Raw genomic sequence first — 24,112 nt, 5'->3', positions numbered from 1 at the left:
TAGTCATATTATTTTTCAGATCAAAATCATCTTCTTGCTTTCTTTCTTTATATCTTTGTAATATTCAAGTTTTCTTCCATGCTATATTAATCTCTTGTTTATGTTTTTTCATTTTCTTTCCTATACTTAGTTAACTTATATCATATTTATGTTCTTATATTGTTTATTTATGTTTTTCTTCTTCATTATGTTAAGCTAAGTTAATTATGTCAAGGTGTAAAGGTTTCACTAGTGGTGTTAGAATAAGTATAATATAAACTCAACATGGACTTTAATGTTTATATCCAAGAAAGATTGTTATTAACATGTTTTATCTTTTTATCTTACTAATTCTTAATACCTTGCTTGTTAAATGGTTAATCTAGATTTGTGTTGTATAACACTTGGTACATCAAATGCTTGATCCTTCATAGTCTTCGGCCGACATCGTTATTATGATAGGAACTTGATTTGTTGTAAACATAAGGTAGCAACATGAATGTCTGATGATATTTATAAGTATGGTGTTACTTAGATAAGATGATTAATATGATCATGTTAATAATTTATAATGAGCTAATAACGATAAATCATCCAATTGGAACCTCCTTTGTGTGTGGTTTCCAATTGAGTAATAAAAAGAGTTTATATTATATTTATTTGAAATACCATTAATGGATCCTCTAACCTTGACAATTATTTTATCCTTGTTTAATCTTTTCATCATTATTACATCTCAAAGTTCTCTTCAACATCAACATCATTTTATTGTTTGTAATTTATATAATTCACCTCCATGTGGTTCGACCCCGATCTTGCTGGGTTATTTATTACTTTGACACTCCTGCACTTGGGATAAGATATCAACTCTTTGATCGTGTCACATTTCCATAATTAAGTAAAAAAAATTCCTTCCCTTTCTCCTTTAAATGGTTGGCAACAACTATAAAAAAGAGGAGATGTTTTTCTTCTTTTCTTTCCAAATAAATGGATTGATCTTTCAAGTATATGAATTAAAGTGTTATATGAATGATCATTGATGGAGAAAACAAGATTAAAGAGGGAATTAAGGGGGGAAAATGAATTTGAGAGTGGAAAAGAGAGAGAGAGAAAGCTTGGATTCTTGAAGAAGAAAGAAGAAATTTGTGGATAACTAGCAAGAACTCATAAATTGAGTTAAAATGTCTAAGGTAAAGGACTAAGCTTCCATTTATTTATATTTTTAACATGTCTTTTATGATTGGAGAACAAATCCCTAAATTTGCAATTCTAGGGTCTTAAGAAAAAGAATGGGGAAATGGGTGTAGGTGTTTTGATGTAAATTGACTAATTTGGCATGAGATAAATATTAGATGGAGTGGAATTTTGATGTAAATTGAAAGAAAACCCAAGGTTTTCAAAAACACTTTTTTGACACGACACGGAACATACAATATAAACTCGAATCGTAAAATTATAAAATCACAAGTAAAATTTTTAACTTAAAATCATAAAATCGCAAGTAAAATATTTTAACTAAAATCATAAAATTGCAAGTAAAATATTTTAACTAAATTGCAAGATCCAGTCAAGCAGTAAATAATAATATAACACAATTAAAATAAAAGTGAAATAAACAATACAAATGTCCAAACACCTTAAAATACATAATTCAAATAAAAATTCATACATGTCCATAAAATCTCATTAACTAAAAGTTAACAAACCTAAAACAAACAATCTGTTGGTGTATCATGTAAACTAAACACACCCTCATTGCCTTTCTCTTCCTCATTATTTTTAAAACATTCATCAAAATCATTACCATCTAAATGATTATTACTGTTGCTACTAGTACCAGCACCGATATTATGAACATTAGTGCTACTATTAGTACCAACACCAACACTAACACCAACACCAATATTGTCAACAATATTTAACTCTAAGCTCCTTGAATTATCTGGATTGACATCATTATGAATCTCTAAATCATCTTCAGTTCTATGACACTCCATTCCAGCATCATTAATATTTTCTTCATCGTCACTTTCATCTTCTATACTATTTTTCCTTCATGTTACATTATCAATGACACCAAACAAATCATAGTTTGATGAACTATCATGTTTCTCTCCCTCGGTTATCTAATCATCATCAGATTAGAGATTAAAAAAAACTTCACCAAAATTATTAACTTACCTTTTGACTTTGTTATCATTTAATTTCATATTGCACATTACAAATACAAGTCATTTATTTTTTTCTAGTGCAAATGATTTCTTTGTTTTGTATGAACCTATGTAAGCAATTCAAATTGATAACATATAAGATTCTTATCAAATATAAAAACATTAAAATTAAGAAGAAAAAAACTTACCATCTCAAATGCACTCCAGTTTCGCTCGCATCTAGATAAACTATAAGTCAAGCTTAGAACTCGAATTGCAAATTTTTATAGCGCTGGACATTCATCCCCATAAGAATCCCACCATTTAGCTGGAGTCTTTTATCCCTTGTTATCTTGGCAGCTTCAATACCAAACAACCCATTTGTATCCTTGAATGAATCAAGTTGTAAGTTAATTTTACACCTTTCACTTGCATCGGGCACCATCCTTTCTAAGCATTGATATAATCCAATTTTAATGTTGGCATTAACTTTAAAATTAGAATTATAATGATAATGAGGATTCAAATAATAAGTTGTTGCATGTAAAGGTCTGTGAAGTTGAAGTTCTCATATTGCATCAATGATATTCCATATAAGTATATAACTACAAAATAAAAATAAGAATATTATCATCAACATTAAATTAAATAATATAAAAGTGAAATAAACATTATGTATCAACTGATAGTAATAAATAAATAATTAGCAAGATGTATAACCAGTACCTTTTTTTCACAAAACCAAAATTCACTTGTATCTTCTCTTTTGCTTGATCCATTGCTTTATATATAAGACCCATAGCTGGTTTCTCATCTGAATCAACTAATCGAAGAACTTTTATCAGAGGATATGCTGTCTTAATACATATAGTAACATCATGCCAAAACTTGTTATCTAAAACACAACTTTGAATTCGCTTCCTTCCTTCTGTTTTTGAAAACCTACATGACCTCCACTGGATGGAAGTAAACAATGTCATCAACTGTATCTTACAATCACTCAAAAATCTAAGAGTTAAGTATGCAATAGCAAATCTAGTGGTAGCAAGCCTAATCAAATTCTTTTCTTTTATAAAGTGTCTGAGCATGGAAATGAGAATAGTTTTTTAATATATGTATGAGGTGATTCTCCTCCTATTAGCAATAGTTACTTGATGGACCTTTAGTTTCTTCTCAAAATCTTCCAATAGCATGTCAATACAATAGGCAGTATATGGTGTCCAAAACAATCCTTTTCTTTTTCCCATCAACAATTGTCCTGCTGTCTTATAATTTGTAGCATTGTAAGTGACTACTTACACCATATTTTCCTCTCCAATCCTCTCCATAATAGCATCCAACATCTCAAATACCTTATCAGCAGTCTTGGATATATTAGAGATATCTACCGATGATAAAAAAAAATTGTCCCTTTAGGACTATTAACTAAAAAGTTGTAAATAGAACACCTTTTCTTATCAGTTCATCCATCAGACATTATTGAGCAACCTGTTTTTTTCCATTCTAACTTGTACTCCTCAAGCAAGTTCATCGTGTGATCTACTTCTTACTTCAAATACTTCTCTCTAATATCATGGTAAGATGGAGGCTTAAAACCTAGCCCATGCTTTGCAACCAATTCAAATGCCTTAACAAATTCAGGGTTTTTCACACAATTAAATGGAATTGCATTGGTGTAGAAAAATCTTGCAATTGATCAACATACTTGTTCTCTAAGATCCTTTTTTAACAGCTGATTGATGGTGGTTTGTGTACTTCCACTCCCACTTGCTACTTTCTTTCCTTTGTCCATTGAGGTAATTTCATTCCCTTCATCATTATCTTCATCTTTTCCAATATATTGGAAACCCTTTCTTCTTCTTAGTTGCTTTTTGAGTTTTCACCAAAACATTCAAAATCATCTTCTTTACATCTTCTGGTACTTGTTGGCATGACTCAACATCCTTTCGAGTGCAAGCCAAATGATGCTTGAAACGGTAAATGCCTCCACTGATAATTTTATAACAATAAGTGCACTGCACTCTTCTTGAATTCTTATCAACATCTATACCATATTGCCATCCCACGTCAAGTTTATTGCCACTAGTAGTGTTTTTAGATGCCATGTATCTTGCAGTTCAAGAATCAATATATGCATAAATAATTACAAATATGCATGTTGTATCCTGTAGTTCAATAAATGGAAAGCATGCATGTTGTATGTATGGGAGAAATTTTTTTATGGGAAACTATTCTAGTGAGACAAATCACAAAATCCAAGCCTCTTTATGGTAGTTAAGAAAAGGCAGTGTAAAGAAAAAACTACATGAACTTCATTAACTAGAGTGTCAGAGGGATTATGTCTAACATAATTTTTTTGGGTTCAGTGAAGTCAACTGCTGAATTTCTTGCACCAGAACCACAATGAGCTTAATAATAGAAAAGATAATATTTCTCTAAAAACTCAATCCTAAGAGTTCTTGTTGCCAAAATAACAATGAACTTAACAAAAGAAAAGTATATTTTCACCCAAGCAGTGAATCCTAGCAGTAAACGAAACATGACTGAAGTTTTTTGTAAGAATTTACGATCAATTATCCCTAATAGTGAGCTGAAATCCTAGCAGTCAAATTCTCAACTTACCACACAAGCAATTTCAAGATTGCACATCGTAGATTCTATTTCTCTATAAGTTATCAAACAATATTAGAACATTAGAATTGCCATACCTACCTAAATTCCCTTCACATTCAGTTTTCTCTCAAAATTACATGCAAAATATAAAAAATCTTAAAACATTAAGAACCTAAACTAAATGCCTAAGTTCTTTCAACCACAGTAATGAAAAATATTACTTCACAACATCAATTTCAATTGCTTATTCCTTACATTAAAAAGCTTAGTTATGATCAACTAGAAACTATCAACTTTACACCAACAAGAAAAAAAATGGCTAAATAAAATTAAACATGGGTAATCTAAATAACATGAAATTCATATAAGTAAGAACCTTAGTTAAAGATAATGGAAAGTGACATTGACAAAAGTGCAATCTTGGTATGCTTCGTTGTCTATGCAGACTCTGCAACACCAAAACTAGCAAGCAAGATCAAATAGAACATACAGTTGAGGATTCAGATACATTTCAGTGATGTAAATTTCCTAAATTGGAAATTGAAAGGTAACAAACAAGTAAATGGAAACTTAAGTTCACAACATACAGAAGTACAACATCTTTAGACAACTTCAATCGATGGTTAATTAGAAATTACAAGAAACATAAAAGGACTAGCAGCACCACTCCCCCTTTGAGAAAATTAGAAATTACAAGAAACATCAAAAAATCTATTATGTTGTTCTTTGCGTTATGGATTTAACAGAACAGAAGCAAACCAATTAATAGTAGAAGATAAACACAGAATACTTAGATAATTTTATTTTTTTATCTCTAATCACCACCATTAGACAGAAAAAACAAAGCTTAGGATTGGGAATAAATTCTTACCTTCGTCTCGCCAAGAACGCTCCGGATCTGGGGAAAGTGATTTCTTAATTTGCTGCCTGCTGGGGAAAGGGGAAGGGAGTTAGAGATGACGGGTGGAGTCATTAGAGTGGAGTGTCGGTCACGGATGGGGTGGGGACTGGGAAAAGGGAACACCGAATCAGCACATGCACAGCTGAGCATTTGTTTAAATTTCACGTGAAATCGTGAAAACATTACGTTTTGAACCTTTTTTACATGTTGACCCGATTTTATACGAGTTTGATTTACTGGTTTTCGAGTTTTAACCTCGATTTTACATGTTTTATGTGTTTTGACTCGTAAAATCGAACGATTTTAAGAGTCAAAACGCATTTTTAACAACCATGGAAAAACCATAGAAATTTTCTAACCCTAGGGCTGACCATGATAAAGAATGGGGGAGATGGAAGAATTGAATGAAATTATGTATTTATATGTTAATTTGATGTAAATTGTATGCGAATTAGGTTATGTAGTAAATAGTTAGTTAAGTATATGTGTATGTACCTATGAATTTGTTGAGGAACATGAATTTTATAATATGAAAGTGAGGTAAAAATGTTGAAATTGTATGAATAATTGTAATTTGGGTTGTTATGGTACGTAGTATGGTAAGAAAGAGAGTATAATCAAATTGTAAATATTTTACTAAAATTACAAGATGTTGTTAAGTTGACTACAGGTTTCATTTTGGAAATTAATTGAATTGTATGAGATCATATATTTATTAATATATTGACCTGAATAATTATATTTTATCAAAAAAGCTTTGTATTGATATACATATGTTATGTGTATAAATGTGGGTTTGGCAAGGATGTGGACTTTAAGTTAAACCCTTTTGTGATGTTATATGTATCCAAGTAAATGGAAAAACTTTAAAATTAATAGATCAAGTAATCTTATCGTTGAATACATATTGGTATGATACAAGATATAATAAAAGGGATATGAGTGAATGTTAGAGAATTATGTGTAGGTATGTATTGTTATTTTGTTATAATATGATGTTGGAGTATGTATTAACAAAGCTTGAAATTTGTTAGTATTGTTTCATATTAATCTAATAGTAAATATGTAAGTTGGTGAAATTTAGAAAATGGTCAAAATGCTAGATGACTTAAATGGTTTAAATATCTTATATGAAAGTAAGATTTGATAAATGAAAGATAGTTTAAAGTTGGAAATAATAAGAAATTGTTTATACAAATTGGAAAGATATTGAACCTAAAATGGTTGGAAAGCATAAGAAATGAAGCTTGGAAATTTGGATGTTAAAAGATAGAATTATAGGTGTAAACGTAATAAATAATTTGTGATGTTGTGGTGAAGATGATAGAAATTAGATTTTTTAGGAATTATGATATATGAATATTAATTTAACAACTTTTCTGGAAAAGATTGATTTGGATTAAATTGTATAAATAGGTGTGGTAGTTTTGTATTAGAATTAAGTATGTGTTTGAAATATATAAGTAATCATGCTTTATGTCGCACCCAACATTGCGGTGACTTTAAAAGATTTTTCGTGGGCAAAAGAATAGATATTTGACATCTTGTTTTTAGAGAGAAAAAAGTCTAGTTTAAGTAGTCGCCACTTAGTTTTTGGTCTCTGTTTTCACCCTTTTCCTCTCTGACTCTCTTCGTCCTCTCTCTTTACTAGTTTCAATCATGTATCGCTGGCACGAAGAAGGAAGCTACTTTGAATGGTGGATGGCTACTGAAGATTATGACTAAAGAGAAAGTTGTTGATCTTACTATTGCTTGCTCACGATGTAGTATAAAGAAGATCCCTGCTATCAGATACTAGAGTTCATTGTTCCTTTACTGTCTGGTGCTGTTGCTAAGGATGTGGCTCTCGGTGGTGGTTGTCATGGTGTTGCTGCGCTGCTAGAGGTTGGAGGTGTCACCGTTGACATTGTACTCACGGTGCTTGGTGCAAGGGAGAGGAAACGTATTTGTTGATGTACTATTGTTAGAGTTAAGAAAGAGGTGCACAATGTTGTTTGTTGGATGTTGTTGGTGTAGAAGGAAGAGTTGTTACTGGAGCTAAGTGGTTTGGTTTGTTGCTAGGGTTTTTCTTTTTATGGGAGGGTTTCTGTGTTTGGTGAAATAAGATGTTGGTTTCAGTGAATGCTCTTTGTATTTGCTGGTAGTCATCTGTTGGTTCACGACAAAGAGGGGAAAGATTATATGTAAGGGTGGGAGAACTGTTGGTCTACGGCTGGGCTGCTGGTAGGTGGTGAAGCTGTAGTTGTTACTTGTGGAAGCCTTGTCACATTCTGTGATAATAAGAAGGTTGTTGATTTTGGGTTGGAAGGGGAGAGGCTGTCGACTCTGTTGGTGCAATCGGGGCTAGGCTTTTTTTTGTGTATTTTCTCTTTTAGGTTTTCTTGTATTTACCCCCTTTTTTTATGCATTGGGATCTGTATTTATAATACATGAGTTCCATAGCATATGATAAATAAATTCCCAAACAAATTTATTATTTTTTAAAAAAATTTCAATTTGATCAAAAATCAAATTTGAAGACATCGACCTCAAATTTTCTCATTTGCTAATCTCAAATTTCAGTTTAACGTCTGATGTAAATTTTATCTAATAGTTTCTAACCTGACCTGTCTTCAGGTTTTTATCCATATATAGATTTCTATATCTTCGATTTGGGCAAATCCAGTCCCATTAAAAAGTTAACACTCTTATCTACAACTTTCATGAAGGAAAAAATAGCAAATTTTGTTATTATATAGTCCAATTCTTGGCCACAGTTTAGCTAGTAACATTGTCCAAATTTACAGTTTATAGGTCTAGTACACAACCAATCATTTGCATGTATATCTTTCACTCCTTTTATTATCATTGCATACAAAACATGTCATTTCCACTGCAATAATCATTCATGGTATTTTAGACACTCATAATTAAATTTCATAAGAGCATGTACCACATGAATTTATTTAGAAGTTTAAATTCTAGCATACAACAATTTCTTACATGATTTTGAACACCATTTCTTTTACCATGCACACATAAAATCAAAATTAAAAAGGTTTTCACCTTTCATTTTCATGTTTGGCTAAAGGTTTCAAGGCCTTAGTACTCATCTTTTTCTTCAATTTGTTTCTTTAAACACCATCATGTCTCCTTCACTTCAATTACACAGCCTATCATTAATTTCCATTTACCTCAAAAATCCCCTCATGAACCCTGATTTAAAAACTTATATCTTTGTATAAAACTTATCTAGAAGTGTTAGAAACCGATCTATGAAGGTGTTAGGTTTGTTCCTAGTTGTGTTTTTACTTCGAAAAGCTTTTTCTCCCTCAAACCTTTTGGTCTCTCATCATCTTCCTTCTTCTGCCGCAAGTTTCCTATTCTACTATCCCTTCAATTTGTTTTGTTTTTTTTTTGTCTGTTAAATCTTCACTCAAAACCCTTTAACACTCTCAAGGATTGGTTTGCATATATTTCTCTCTACATGTTTTTTGGGAGAAAGTGTTAAAAAAAAATAACTAAAAGTCAGAATGTGCATTTTGATGGTCTTACACGAGAAGGAAAACTAGGCGGTGATGGCTAAAAGTGAAAGATTGTACAATGTAGAGAGGTTCTAGATGTGAAAAGGTTAAGGGTTGTTTGTTGGTTTATGTGTTTAACTTAAGGTTATATATTTCATATAAATAGATGAACATGTTTTGAATAGGTACAAGATTTGAACTTCTTATAATGTGCATAACGATGTGAATTTTCTTTAATTAATCTAAATATATGAATTGAAATAGGATTCTTATGATGAACTCATTAGTTATGATATATATAAAGATATGAAAATACAAGTAAAAGTGTCATGAAGATTATATTATCTTTGTATAGATGGCAGAGATTGATTAATAACTTGTAGTTAACCAAGTTTGCATGTCATTCTTATAAATGTCAGGGCCTGAATAAGTTAATTGTTATAAGGAAGATTGGATTCTATTTAGAATGAAGTTTAAGGATAGAATTTTGAAAGTATTATTTAATCTTTAATATTTGTAATTATGATGTGTATTTACAATGATGGATGTTCATTTCAGGATCTTCACAAACTTAGCGGGAGTAATAGTTCTGCTTGTTTATTTTAGTCTTTAACTGTAGGTAATGAATATGTAAGTGTAAATTGAAATTACCTATTATGTCATGTAATCAAAATGATAGTATATTTTCGTGTAATTCGATTCAGTATAATATACTTAATCGATAATTTTTAATTATATTATGAGAATTTTATGTTTAAATATTGTATCCATATGGGTATGAGTTAAATGTAATGTCTGAAAATGATATGATTTATTGAAGGAAAGATGATAATTTGTGTTATGGGAGTAGCCTTGAGTATATACTTGTATTGTGTGGGTTGATGGTCTAGGATGGTTGGACTAAATCATATATGTTAAATTGAGATGAGTTCTTCTGCGGGTTGAATTTTTGGAAATGTTACTTTTAAGGGGAAACTTTGTCAAGGTTTTGGTAGAATTAATGATGACCTAAATTGATCCTAAACATGACATTGAAAAGAAATTTAAGGATTATTGAATTAATCTAGACGGAAAAAAATTACCTTCTTTTTCAAATGATTTCAAGGCTCAAAAGCTTTTAGAATTGCAAGCTATTACACTTATGGTAATTTGTGTGATCTTATGTGTTTCTTAGTTATCATAGAAAGGGTTATCGAGCTACCTGACCCTTCCTATTGGATAAGTCCTTGTATTATCTAACAATTGTATTGCAAACAATTTTATATATGTAATTTATAAAGTATTGTAACTACACTAATGTGCGAGTAAAAATTGTATATCAATATACTTGTGGATAAAAATATTAGAAGGTGCATTATATAATGTCCTCTCTCTCTCTCTCTCTCTCTCTATATATATATATATATATATATATATATATATATATATATATATATATATATCCGATGAAAATAGCACTAAAAGTTTAAGACGTTACAATACTATTCAAATTAAGAGTGCAAACAAGTTCTTGTTTTTTCTTTTCTTTTATATTTTGTAATTGTTTTTTTTCAATTTTATCATTTAATATTTAGTTGATTTTAAAATAGATTCTTGCAATATTGAGTACTAGCCAAATATTATGAATTTTTGTAAGATTGTGATAACCTCATATAAAGCAAACCGAAATAAAGTTATTAAGCTTAATGGAGTCCATGATTAGGGTCACCGGTTTGGTAGATTAAGTCACAAAGCCTGAGTTGATCCATATACGTCATCTCAATATTTTAAAAAATATCTTCTTGAATTTTTTTAAATCATATCATGTCTTCACGAGTCATCCAGGTTGCATTGGGACCCACCAATTTGATTAGGTCATGTCAAAGTAATCCCCAAACGTTTAATTTAAAACCTGATCTAGGAAAGAAATCAAATTGGGAGATTTCAAGGTTGACTTGTTAGACTGAATTTAATAGCAATGTCAAAGAGTTCCTTTCAACCTGAATATATTTTACATTCAAGAGATTTATGATCCAACTCGTAATGTAGCACAATTTAGAAAATTAGTGTGTGGGGGTAACCAAACAAGGGTTTTAATCCTTTTATTAGTAACTTGTTATTATTTCTAGCTATGTTATTAACATCAGATCAGATAAGTTAATTTGATAAGAGAATAGATATATTGGATATTTATTCGATCAATTTTTTTTTTAAAAAATCAATTAAGAACATAACTTGGTATGATCTAGATGAATTAGCAAAGTTTTTTTAAAAAAAAATCCATAAAACCCGTTTGAACTAACCAACTAGGTTTTACATGTAAAATAACTTTAAAAAAATTATCTAAACTAAAACTACTTGGTTTTAGCTTTACATACTAACACTTGTTTTCTCATCCCTCGTCCCTTTTAGTTTGTACTTTGTGGTCACCATTTTCCATCTCTTCTTCATCTAAATTCATTTTCTCTCTCTTCTCAAGTATGTACAATCCTTGTTCAAAAGAAAGACCTCAACAATCTTATTAAAAAAGATCATGGCTTTCATTATTTGATTAAACCTATCTTTATAAAATTTCGTTTCTTCTAAAGAAAGACCTAATTATTACTTTTTGTTAGCTTTTGCTAGCAAGTTGAAGGAGTCTAGCTAAAAAAAAAGGTCCATTTTCATTCTAACTTAAATATAATCATCTAATCAAGGGTGATATGGTGCAATACTAGGATTAAAAGATCTTTTTTTTTCTCACTATATGTACTAATCCTACACTATTAATAAAAGGTAAAAAGAAACTTCTTAACTGATAAAACTCAAACTACTTGCCATTCAATTACAAGCCACCCAAACTACTTACGACTCAATTGTCTTTCACTCAAACTACTTGTCAATCATATGTTTGCCACTCAAACTTGTGCCATGCTAGTATTTCTTACTCTTCCTCTCACATTTCTTTCTTCTTGTATTTGTTCTTTTTTTATTAACGAACTAATGCTTTTACAACAAACAACATTAGTTATCGGTATTTAGATTGCCTAGTTGATGAATTGTTTGATTTGCACTTAATAATCCTGATATATATTTTGGTGATTCCACTAAAGAGTTAGTGATTATAAAATAAAAATAGCCCATTCCAAGATGATAAAAAAGACTATTAAACCTATAAGCAACATATTTGTGCATAATGATAACAAAACCTTACTCAGCTCTAACAGCAATGGTGATCACACCACCTTTTTCAATGTTAAATATAGTGATAAACTTTATACTTTTTAAATTAGTAGTGCAAACTTCCAACACTTTCAAAAGATGGCCTACCTCGATCCACTTCTCAGGTCTTTATTGTGTTTGCCTTTTAACTAGGTCTTAAAGCCATGGTTGATAACCTAAAGATTTTTTAAAACACCTACGCAAAGCTATAAGGTGAACAACAACAAGTCTTTAAGGTTTCTCGAGATAAAAACATGACATTTAAACAAGCATTTAATAGCATCATCTAGTTGATTCCTATGACTACCCTACCAAACATGATTAGTTGAATGATAGGGAGGACATCCCCTCACTAAAAATTCATTGTGCATCCATTTATAACCATTAAACAACCCACAATATTGGTTTTTAATGATCAACAACACTATCTTACAAAAGAGGATTTAAAAGAAAAATTTAAGTAAAAAATGGCAAAATCTACAAGCAAGTTTGATTGTAAACTTCTTTATACAACCTTTATTTTCATGGGACCTTAACTAAAAGACTATGTCAATCCTAATTTTAAGGTTTTCAATGGCAAGTAAAGGAATGTTGGTAAGCATATTATAAAGTTTATGAAGACCCTGGTGTTTATAGCCTAGATGATGCTTGAAAGTTGACGGAATTTTCCAAGTCTTTGATTGAGAAAGCATACACCTAGTATGCGAATATAGCTCATTATTTTGTATGGACATTGGCAAGTACTTGCAAATTATTTACTAAAATGTTTTTATCCGCCATGAAAGAGGGACAATGTTTGAACTAGGATAAGAAAACTCTAAAGAAATTTTGTTGTAGTAAATTAAACAATTTTGAGATCATATCCTGAACATGTTAGAGGGTTTTTATAAGAAAGAAGATGTCAAGTTATGTATTCAAGGCATGTATACGGAATACATGATATATCTAGAGAATTTGGGTCTAACTACCTTCGGAAAGTGCTTATTGGACCAATAACTTCATTATTATTTCTAGAAGGAATGATTTCACACCAACTATAAGTGGTGCCAAGATGGGTCTTATAATAACCCAATTGTTGACCATATATTTTCCTAAATATTCTCAAGATATAAGGAATATTAGAAAAATATGTTTACGATGTATTTGGGTTATTTTTAACATCTTTTCAAAAGAATTTAAAAAAAAATTCAACACGTTCAGCTATTAAAGGCTACATTTCAAAATCATTGATTAATTATTCTCATTGAGTCAATGTTGATGTTGCCTTTTTTTAAAAAATCAAAATGTAAAAAATAAGAAAAAATAAAAAATATATGGACAAGGGGATCAAAAGTGCAAAGAAAAAAAATGACGAACTAAATTGAATTTGATTTGTTAAGTCACCAAGCAATTTAGAGAAAAGAGACAAAAACATTTGCCTATAAAATGGTGAAGGAATCTCGCATAGAAGAGGGGAAAAAAACAAAAACTTAACCTGGGAAAACCACTAAAAAAAACTAGAAAAAAAGAGAGACATTCTCTCCCACACAAAAACCCCAGCCCCCATCTTTACAACACCAGTCATCACTACCATATAAAAAAGAACCTTCTCTCTCTCCTGTCGCTTCATCTTTTCTACTCTAACTACCCAAAGATTTCATTATCCAAGATTTTTCCAGTCTTCTTCTCAAGCATGAATAATCCCCAATTTCTTTTCTATAAAACCATCCCTTTCCTTTCTAACTACGACAACCAACCCCCCATTGACAATTTACCACCCATCCTCACCACTATAAGTTGGCATTTTCTTGCCTCCATCTTCACTGTGAAAGACCCTAACCAAAACCAGCACTAGTCCAACCTTAATACCACTTTCCTGACCTTTTTCACTGTCTTTTCACCACCCACCACGTTGACAACAGAACCACCACTAGCCAACCTGGTTCTCCTTTTCTCATTGACGAACTTGATTGTTCCCCTATCTTAGCCCTGTGTCTATTACCTTCCTTCACAACGTTGTGACCTTCTCAGCCACCACAACAACAACGTAACCTCCACCAGCACCATGAAGGAATCTCATTAACCCAGTTGCAACTAAACCAACTTTCTACCACCAGCATCATCCTCCCTCTTTCATCCATTTCACCTAAAATCAACAACCTATATCATTGACATCCACTACAATGTACCCCAACTCATCTACTAATGATAGCAACCCATAAACATAGACTTTTCATCTTTGTTTGTCCACTACTAATGTTGAGTTTCGTAATGAAAACCATAATGATCCAATCATTAACAACAAAATCAATGACTAGTAATAGGAAAGAAAATAGATTTGTAGAGAGAGAGAGAGGAGGAAATGAAACCAAAGCTTTGTTATGTGGTTTAATGTTTTTACAAGTGACAAATGACTCTCATCACCAGCATAGGAAGAAAAAGAAGAAAAAGATGCTCTAGATCCACTTTTTTTTTCCTTCACTGACGACAACCCATGGGCTCATATGCTGCCAATGGTGGCAGCACGAGGGTTAACGCGTCATGGTTGTTTAACCACTTTCAGAAGCTTTTTAGCTTGGTTTATGAATTTCCAGCAACTTTTCCAAATTATTTCAACCTTTAAATGATCGATTTCTCAAATCTTAAATGTCTATTGTGTATGTTGAAATTATTGTTAAATTTTGAACTTTGGTGGTTTGTAAACACGTAATTGTGGGGTGCGTGAGTAAAAAATATAATAAAACAGAGAATGTGTGAGCATGTTGCATTTTATTTTCATCATTTTTTTATCTTGTGTTAAATATATGTAAAAAAGGAAAAAAGATTTAAAAAATAATAATTAACCAAATGTTTTAATTGCATACGGCTAAATTTTAAAATTTTTTCATGCATATTTTCTAAAAAAAAAAAATGTATTTTTATTATGTTTTAAAAATACAAAATACATATCATAATCATTTTATAATTATCCATTAAAATTTGGCTAAAATCTTAAAAATACCACAAAAATTAATTTGTTTAATTAATATTCAAGGTATGAATTTTACAACATAATGTATACTTATAGTATTAAATTAAATGAATTAATAGCAACAAACATTAGAAATTAGTAGGGGTGAGCAAAAAAACCGAAAAACCGATTAAACCGAGAAAACCGGAAAAAAAATAACCGAAAAAACCGAACCGAAAAAAAAAACCGATTAAACCGATTAAAATTTTAAAAAAACCGGCCGGTTCGGTTCGGTTTCGGTTTTATAAGCAAAAAACCGAATAAACCGAACTGAACCGAACCGAACCGGTTCAGTTTAAAAAAAAATACTATAAAAGCCCTCTTTTTTTAACCCTAGCAGTAGCATTCCTCATCCTTCTGCATCCACGCAGCCGCCCCCCCTTCCCCAAAGCCCTCACAAGCCACAACCTCTCAAATCTCAATCTCTCACACTCTCGGCTTGATAAAAATTAAATTCTCCATCACTTTATAAAACTTCATGGCCAGATCTAGACTTTTAGTCGTCTAACAAAACTTCAACAAGGTTTCAATATTCATCTTCAAATCTAACAACCCAGGGACACCAGGTATGATTTCTTCATCTTCAATCTTCATGTTCGTGCTGTTTTGTTGGATAAGAAGCCTGAAGAAGTTCCAACAGTAAGAATATATGCACCCACTGCTACTGGTTATTTTCTCGGGAATTATTAAAAGCAAATTTGCATTTGCATTATATTAATGTTCTGTGAAATCCATGCTCAGATTCTGAGGCTGCCAAGCTTCCCCAGTATTTCATTACAAGGAGCTCTCTGTCTACAGTGTTTTTGTTGCTAAAGTTCAAATCTTCTTTCAGCTTTCCTGATCTTTCAAGCTAAGTACTTTCTTCCACTGCTCATCTCTCATTTTCTTTAATGGGTTTTTCATTTATTGTTTTTGCTCTTTTTTTCATTTGGGTTTCCGCTGTTGGCTTGGATCTATTGTGGGGTTTGGCTAAAAGCAGTGATTTTGTGATCAAGATCTGAACTTTGCTTAAATAACATTTAATCATGTTGTTTTACTGGGTTTGTTTGAGAATGCATTATGTTAGTTGCTGACTTGATTGGTTTATTCTTTACTCTCTTTTTTTGCGGTCCTTGAATCCTTTATGATTCTTTAATGGGTTTTTCATTTCGATTGAGGAGGAAGAAACTATCGAGTCTGTAACCTAGTTTAGTTGACCTGCATATCGTGATTGTGATCTTGTTTTATATTGCATAGGTCTCTTATTAGTCTCTAATTAATACTGCTCTTGTTCATCAATTTTTTTAGCCGTTTGATACCCTAGAATTTATTCTTTACTGATTTGAGAATGCATTATGTCAGTTGCTGACTTGATTGGTTTATTCTTTACTCTCTTTTTTTGCAGTCTTTGAATCCTTTATGCTTGTTTTTCATTTTTGTCTTTTTAATGGTCCTGCCGTCCTGGTTTTGCTAGCTTTGAAGTTTTGTTCTTGTTCAATTTTTTCGTCAGTGTCATCTAATCAATTTTTTCTTCAATTTTGATCTTGAATTTCAGGTTTTGATGTCAATGGTATCAAGGAATCAAAAGTGCAATTATCTTGTCATCTTCGTGAGCTTTTTGATTGGATGATGTGCACAATGAGGATTTATATTTTTTTGCATTAAATGTTTTATTTTTTATGCAAGGTGTTTTATTGTTTTTTTTTTTAAGCTCTTTTGAAGGCAATGTTTTGTAATTTAGATTTTAACTTGGTGTGTGTGGATTATTTAAACTTTGATGCAGGATAAGTCCAAAACACAAATATTAAAAAGACTTGAACAAAATATTAGCACTAATAATTTAATATAATGAATATTGAGTGATAAAAAAATTAAATATATTATAGAATTTTCTAATAAAATTAGATAATATTACATCAATTATAAGCCCATCAAAAAGCCCATTAGAAAACCCATTAGAAAGCCTTAAAAAAAGCCCAAACAATAAATATAGGTTTTTCCGGTTTTTTTTGTTAAAAAACCGGACCGGACCGGACCGAAACCGGTCGGTTTGAACCGTTTCCGGTTCGGTTCCGGTTTGAATTTTTAAGTTTTTTAAAATTTGATTTTGGTTAGTTTTTTAGATAAAAACCGAACCGAACCGGATTTGCTCACCCCTAGAAATTAGTTGTATCTAAGAAATAAGTGTGATGCTAAAATTAGGACCTCAATATAATTAAGATTTAACCCGATAAGGTGAAAACTTCCTCACAAAGGGAGATATGCCTTGAACCTTAGACAATACCAACAGATTGAAATATGACTTAGAATAACAATCAATCAATAATGCATCTTACTTTAGGTCGGGTGCACTGGGGGTGATGCGTCTTTCCTTTGCATAACCAGTCCTTTTACCCAGGCTCTTGTAGACCATAAGTTTCTTAGTGACCATGATACTAAGTGACAACTCTCTCAAATCATAATTTTATGATTAAACCCAAACACCCTTTAATCCAAGAGACAACTCTGTCATTCGATGTTATGCATGTCACGACAAGATGAAGACTCCACTGAGGACTTGTCTAGTTGGAATGAGCTTTTTTATTTGATTGTTTGCTTTTGTTATTTTTATTGGTCTTTATCATTTAATTTTAGCTTGTATTTTTTTTTACATACTACTCATGCACAAGTACATCAAGTATGGATTAATACCTTCATGCATTTTAATTTTTAGAATAAACCTAATTCTAGGTTAGAAAGGGAGTAACGGTTTGCCTCATGACTTTCTGTCAAGGTTTAGATTCATAAATCATCCTATTATGAGCTGAGTGTTTACTTTGTAATGATGATCATATTATTCCCCGACCATTTGTAATGATGATCATATTATTCATAAACTCATATATTGTCTTCCTGAAAAGTGGTTACTAGGTAGATCATAAACCCTTTTGAGACTAGGTAATGAGCTTTCCTTTTGTATAATGGCTTGGAACCTACCCTTAGGATATGAACTCCCTAATAATTCATTTTGTATTAAGGCAGACCTGATCAATAATCCTAAAATTTGTAAGATTTAAAACCATAATTTTTTTTAATACAGGCAAGAATATGAGATGTTATAACTAGTTGGGGCGAATTGCCCAAAGGATAAGGCCGGTAAACTATCCCACATAAAAACCCTTTTGTCTTTTTTGAATGGAAAGGGCTGAGACCCACCTTTTTGTTTTGTACTCTCCAATGTGTATGAGATTTAACCAAGATGAAGACTTGGAAAAGATCTTTTCAGATTCATCAAACTACAGATTTTTGCTCATATTCAACGAAAAAGTTATGGATTAGTTCTTTGAACAGGTTAATCCTTATTCAATGTACGTGTATATACACTTGCATCTATAAGCATTCATGCTTTGGGGTCTTAAATGTCGTGAGTGTATATACAAGTTGAAACATAAATCCTAAAAAAAGCTCAAATCCATAGAGTTTACAACACCTGACTTCGACAAAGAAACATAGAAGATGAAGAAAATATTCAATGTGATGCCCATTTCCAAGAGGAACTGGACTTCCTGAAGATTAACATGGTCTGCATCGCTAGCTTGCTCAAGCAAACACTAAAAATTATCTCTGGTGATGGCCCGCCCAATCAGCTTGTGATTTTTGTTCAAATGTAAGCAACAATTCAGCCTGAAAAAAGGATGTGAGGACAGGCTCCAGAACACAATGTAATTACTCCCATACCTTTAAAAAGAAAAACACAGCTGATGTCTGAGGGTGTTTTTAGATTTTCATTTTTTTTACAGTGTAATTAACGTATAACCCTTAGGATCAATTTGTTTTTGCCTAATTAGGTTTTTTAACCTCAGTTTTTTTGAAATTATCCAGTAGGGTCAAGGGTGTTTTAGTTTTTTTATAATAAAAAAAATGGTTGGTTTATACAAAGCGCGCGCTAGTAAGTGGAAGACATTCTGCACCTTTTGCACGGCACATGCGGCTCCTCCTAGTGGTTGTTGGTAGCCTTTCATGGTGGATTCCAGAACATCACGCCATTCTCTACACGGTGGGTCGACGCGTGTTGGCCTCCATGTCACAGAAGAGCTCTGACAATAATATTTCTCCTCCCCCATCTTTTTTCTCTCCTTCACCTCAAAATGTGTGTTGGCCTTGAAAAATTGTAAAGTGGTCCTCATTCATTTAATTGTATTGAATGTGATTTATATTTTTTTCAATTTCATCCATTGACATTTGATTTTTTGTGTTTTTTTTACCAAATTTGATCATTATTATTTTGATTCCTATTTATTTTGCTTTTAATCTTTTTTTGATTGGATTTTATTTTTTTGATTTAACCCCTAATCATTTGATTTTAATTCTATTTTTTTTTATTGAATTTGAACCTCGTTTTTATGATTGCAATTCCTTTTATTTTGAGTTCTCTTCTTGATTAATTGTTTTTTTTTTTGCAATTTCATCTCTTATTGTTTAATTTCATTAAATTTTCATATCATATCTGATGCTTATATTTTTTTATCATGGTTTTAAAACCCGGCCTGGGAGTCGACCCCCATCATGTCTCGGGTCATGGGTTAGGTTGAATGACCAGGGTTGTTGGGGTTAATTGGATTTTTTTTATTATGCAGGAAATACAAATGACATTATTTTGACAAAAAAAAACAATAAATAAATAAATAAAATCAACGGGTGTTGACTTGATTTTTCCCTAGCTAGTAGCTTGATTTTTTATTTAGCTAAAAAGTAAAAATGATATTATTTTGTTAAAAAAAATAATGGAGAAAAAAACTAAATTATGATCCACTTTTTTTATTGGTCTTTCTTTGTTTTGGATTCTTTTTTAGATTTTTTTTAGTTTCATCCCTTTCCATTTGATTTTGTTTTATTTTTATATTAATTATGGTACTCGTTCTTTTGATTGTTGCTTCTTTTTCTATCATTTTTTTGTGTTTTTCTTTTAATTTTTCCCCTCAATATTTTATTTTTTTGTTTTTTTTCAAGATTTAGTTCTTTTTTTTAATTGCTCTTTTTTATCCTTTTCTTAATTTGTTTTATCTTTCAATCTTTTCCCTCATCATTTTATCTCATTGTTTTTTATTCAATTTTGGTTTTCATTCTTTTAATTGTTTTTTTATGCTTTTTCTTTTTTTATTCTATTTTTCAATTAAGTCCCTCATTATTTTATTCAATTAGTTTTTATACTAGATTTGGTTCTCATTGTTTTGATTACTATTTGTTTTCTTTTTAATTTTTTGATGGTTATGAATTTTGTTCAAGATTTTTCTTTGGTTTTCTGTATGGTCATCTTGATCTCATGACTAGAGTTGCTGGTTTTGAAGATTAACTTGATTTAACTTTGGTTTTTTTTTATCCTTTGACATCAGGCTATTAGGCTTTGATCTTTCTGGTTTTTTTTTCTTTCTTCCTTTGAGGTTATCCTGGATTACAAGTTAGTCAAATTAACACGGGTTCACTCCAATTATCATCATTCAAATATCTTTTTTATGTTAGAAAAAAAACTGATCTCCCACAACAAGTAAAAAAAATCTAGTATTAATTAAATGGACTCAAGATACTTTTGTCCAAAAAACAATGATCCCTTCTTTATTTAAGGGGGAACTTTTTAAAGGACTAAATTAGATTTTTTAAAAAATTAGAGGACCAAAATAGTAATTTTTAAAAACAATGATAGTTTTGCCAAACTCACCAGTACAAAAACGCTATTTTTGGAGGGTGAAAATTCATATTAACAGGGTTGTTTGGTATAGTGTTAACGGTTATTTTTTAAAGTGGTTTTTTGCTTGAAAATAATTAAAATAATATATTTTTATTTTTTTAAAATTTATTTTTTATATCAATACATCAAAACGATTCAAAATATAAAAACAACCCCCAAAAAAACTGAATAGTAAAAACTACCCTCGTTTTTGTGCACTATAATTTTATTCATTTGATACTAAAATTACATTTATCTAAACTTCTCTTTTTTATTATTATTTTGCAACCAAATGGAAGGAAACAACTAGTGGATATATTAACCATCTCAGAATTGGTGATCGGTGATGGATGGAAAGATAATTGTGTCTGAAATAAAAATATGAATATATATATTTGAGATAAAATCGATAAATTGAGAGATTGAAACTCCATTCATTAAAAAAAAAAAAAAAAAGAGGTTTTCCCCAAGAAAATAAATAAAGAAAAATTAAACCGATCTGCCACTGTCTTTATCATACAATATCCTCACTAAACCACAACCATCCCAATGAATTAGAGATCACCGCCTGTCAGATTAGATTGAACAAAAGGGATTGATTGAAATATTCAGTGAGACAATTCATCGAACAAGTGGTTCACATAACAATTTGAGAGCCCAAGCAGGCACTAATCGAGGTAATAGTGTTTTGGGATTATTACCAGGTTTGCCAAAGTAGTAGTTCCTTCAGTGGGACATCTCCAAAGGAAGAGAAAGCATCTTTTAATGATTCTCGTCAACTGACCATGACAAACCTCGAAAACACACAAAAATCTACGTACGCAAGGGGACAAATATCATCGTATATGTAGAGACAAGATAGTCTAGAACAATTAAAACATGGGCGAGAGAGAGAGAGAGAGAGAGAGAGAGAGAGAGAGAGAGAGAGACCTGCAAAAAATAGTTTGTCAGTGATAGTGAGAGAATTTGGATTGTAACCTTTCGTTAAAGCTTTTCTATTCATTTTTTGTTCGGTTTCTTCATTCTCTCTGGGTTTATATACAATTTTTTGGGAGTACTTATAAATTGGTTCTAGTAGTTCATTAAAAACTAATCAATTAATCCCTATATTATCAAAAATAATTTAAATAATTCCATGACCATCACCAACCGCTATCAAATTTGATGGTTTTTTTTAGTTAGTAATATTTCTGGTGCATAAACTTTTCAATGGTTTCTATTTGAATCTCTTTATTTTTATTCCTCTATTTTATTTGTATTTTTTTAATAAAATATATATGTTAGGTTTTTTTGTTTTTTGTCATATTAGATTGGGAAAAAAAATTTACAGTGTTATTAAACATAACCCAATATATCAACTTTCAAACCTCTCCACTTGATTTTTTGCCCAGATTAAACTATTTGAAAATTATTCAGTCTGACTCGTCAATTTAATGGATCCAAAAATAATCAAACATCTTTAAAAATATGATTTGATTTTTTTAAAAAAATCTCAAAGTGACTTTTTTTTAAAAAAAATATTAAAACAATGATATATTGGTTTGACATAAGTCAACTCGGATTAACTAATCAAACTCACGACCCGGTTCATAGGCTCCACAAGGTTTAATAACTTTGTATTTTTTGTGAAATTATTTATTATATAATTATATAATAACAAATAAATATTCAAAAAATTAAACATCAACCCAATACTGAAATATTTGTTTGAGATAATGATAACATTATAAAAAACAAATCAAAATAAATCATGAAATCCAATTCTTAATACATTTTTTTTAATTGAGAAATGAGAAAAAAGATATATATTTATGCTTTATAAAATAAATTAAAACATTATATGAAGTGATAATTCAAAAGGAATTGTTAACACCAATTAAATATTAAATTGAAAAGTTAATCTTTGTAATAGATATAAAAGTTAGATGCATAATATCAACTCAATACTGAGATATTTGTTTAGGACTACAAGTTTACAATAACTTTACATAAAATAAATTGAAATAAATTATGAAATTCAATTCTTAACAAAAAAAAACTTTAATTGAGAAATGAAAAAAAAATGCTATTTATGGTTTATAAAAAAAAATAAAAAGTATATGAAGTGATAATTCAAAAAGAATTGTTAACTCCAATTAAATATTAAATTGAAAAATTAATATTCATAGTAGAAATAAAATATAAATCAACATGCAAATGTTTTACATTGACCCTTTTCTTTTATTTTTAATGTTTTCATTCATTTTATCTTAGCAACTAATTGTTATTACTAATTACAAATGATTTTTATTTTTATAAAAGTTTTATTTAAATACAATGAATTTACATAAAATATATGAGGAAAGAATTCAAGACAAATCAAACTAATTGCTTTAAGGAAACTACAAAAGTGTAAAAAAATTATTTACTATTAAAAAATAATAATTCAATAGAAACAAATTAATGAAAAAAATAAAAAAACAATAAAAGATAAATGTCAAGCGCTGATGTGCTAAACCCTTGCGCCTAACCTTAATAAAAAGCCGAGTTATATGCATGTTTTTTCCTTAACCGTCCACTTTCTTTTTTTTTTTAAGTAAGTAACTTGTTACTTATTATTATGTTTTTTTTTAACTAAATGTAATCTAAAACTCAAGGTCCAAGTTTTTGGACCATAAAAACCTGAATTTAAGTTATTTTCACCTTAAAATACCTTAAAAATACCATAAAAAACTTCCATAAACTACTTATTAACCCTAAAACACTCCAAATTCACTGAAAAAAAAATTCAATTTAATAAAAAATCTAAATAGAATCCAACCTAATTTTTCAAGCATGTTTATAGAAAAATTTATTATCATTGAATTTTCTTCATCTAATGTAACTTGTTGACCCAAAAAACCACAAGTTCTATAGATGAAAAGTATTAAAAATACGTTTCCTAAATGTTTTAATATATTATATAATATAATATTGACATGATCATTAAATTCATGCGTGCCATGATGACATATCTATCAAATTTGTATGATTTTTTTTTTATCTTTAATTTAGTGTTTGAATTTTAAGTTCTGTGCTTTCATTTGTTGAATTTTAAGTGCTCGTGCTTTCATTTGTTTCTATTGAAGTGTCTTA

The sequence above is a fragment of the Populus nigra genome, chromosome 4, assembly GCF_951802175.1.
Source record: "Populus nigra chromosome 4, ddPopNigr1.1, whole genome shotgun sequence".
Taxonomy (NCBI): domain Eukaryota; kingdom Viridiplantae; phylum Streptophyta; class Magnoliopsida; order Malpighiales; family Salicaceae; genus Populus; species Populus nigra.
The sequence above is the reverse complement of the archived record's forward strand: the minus strand, read 5'-3'. Positions refer to the sequence as shown.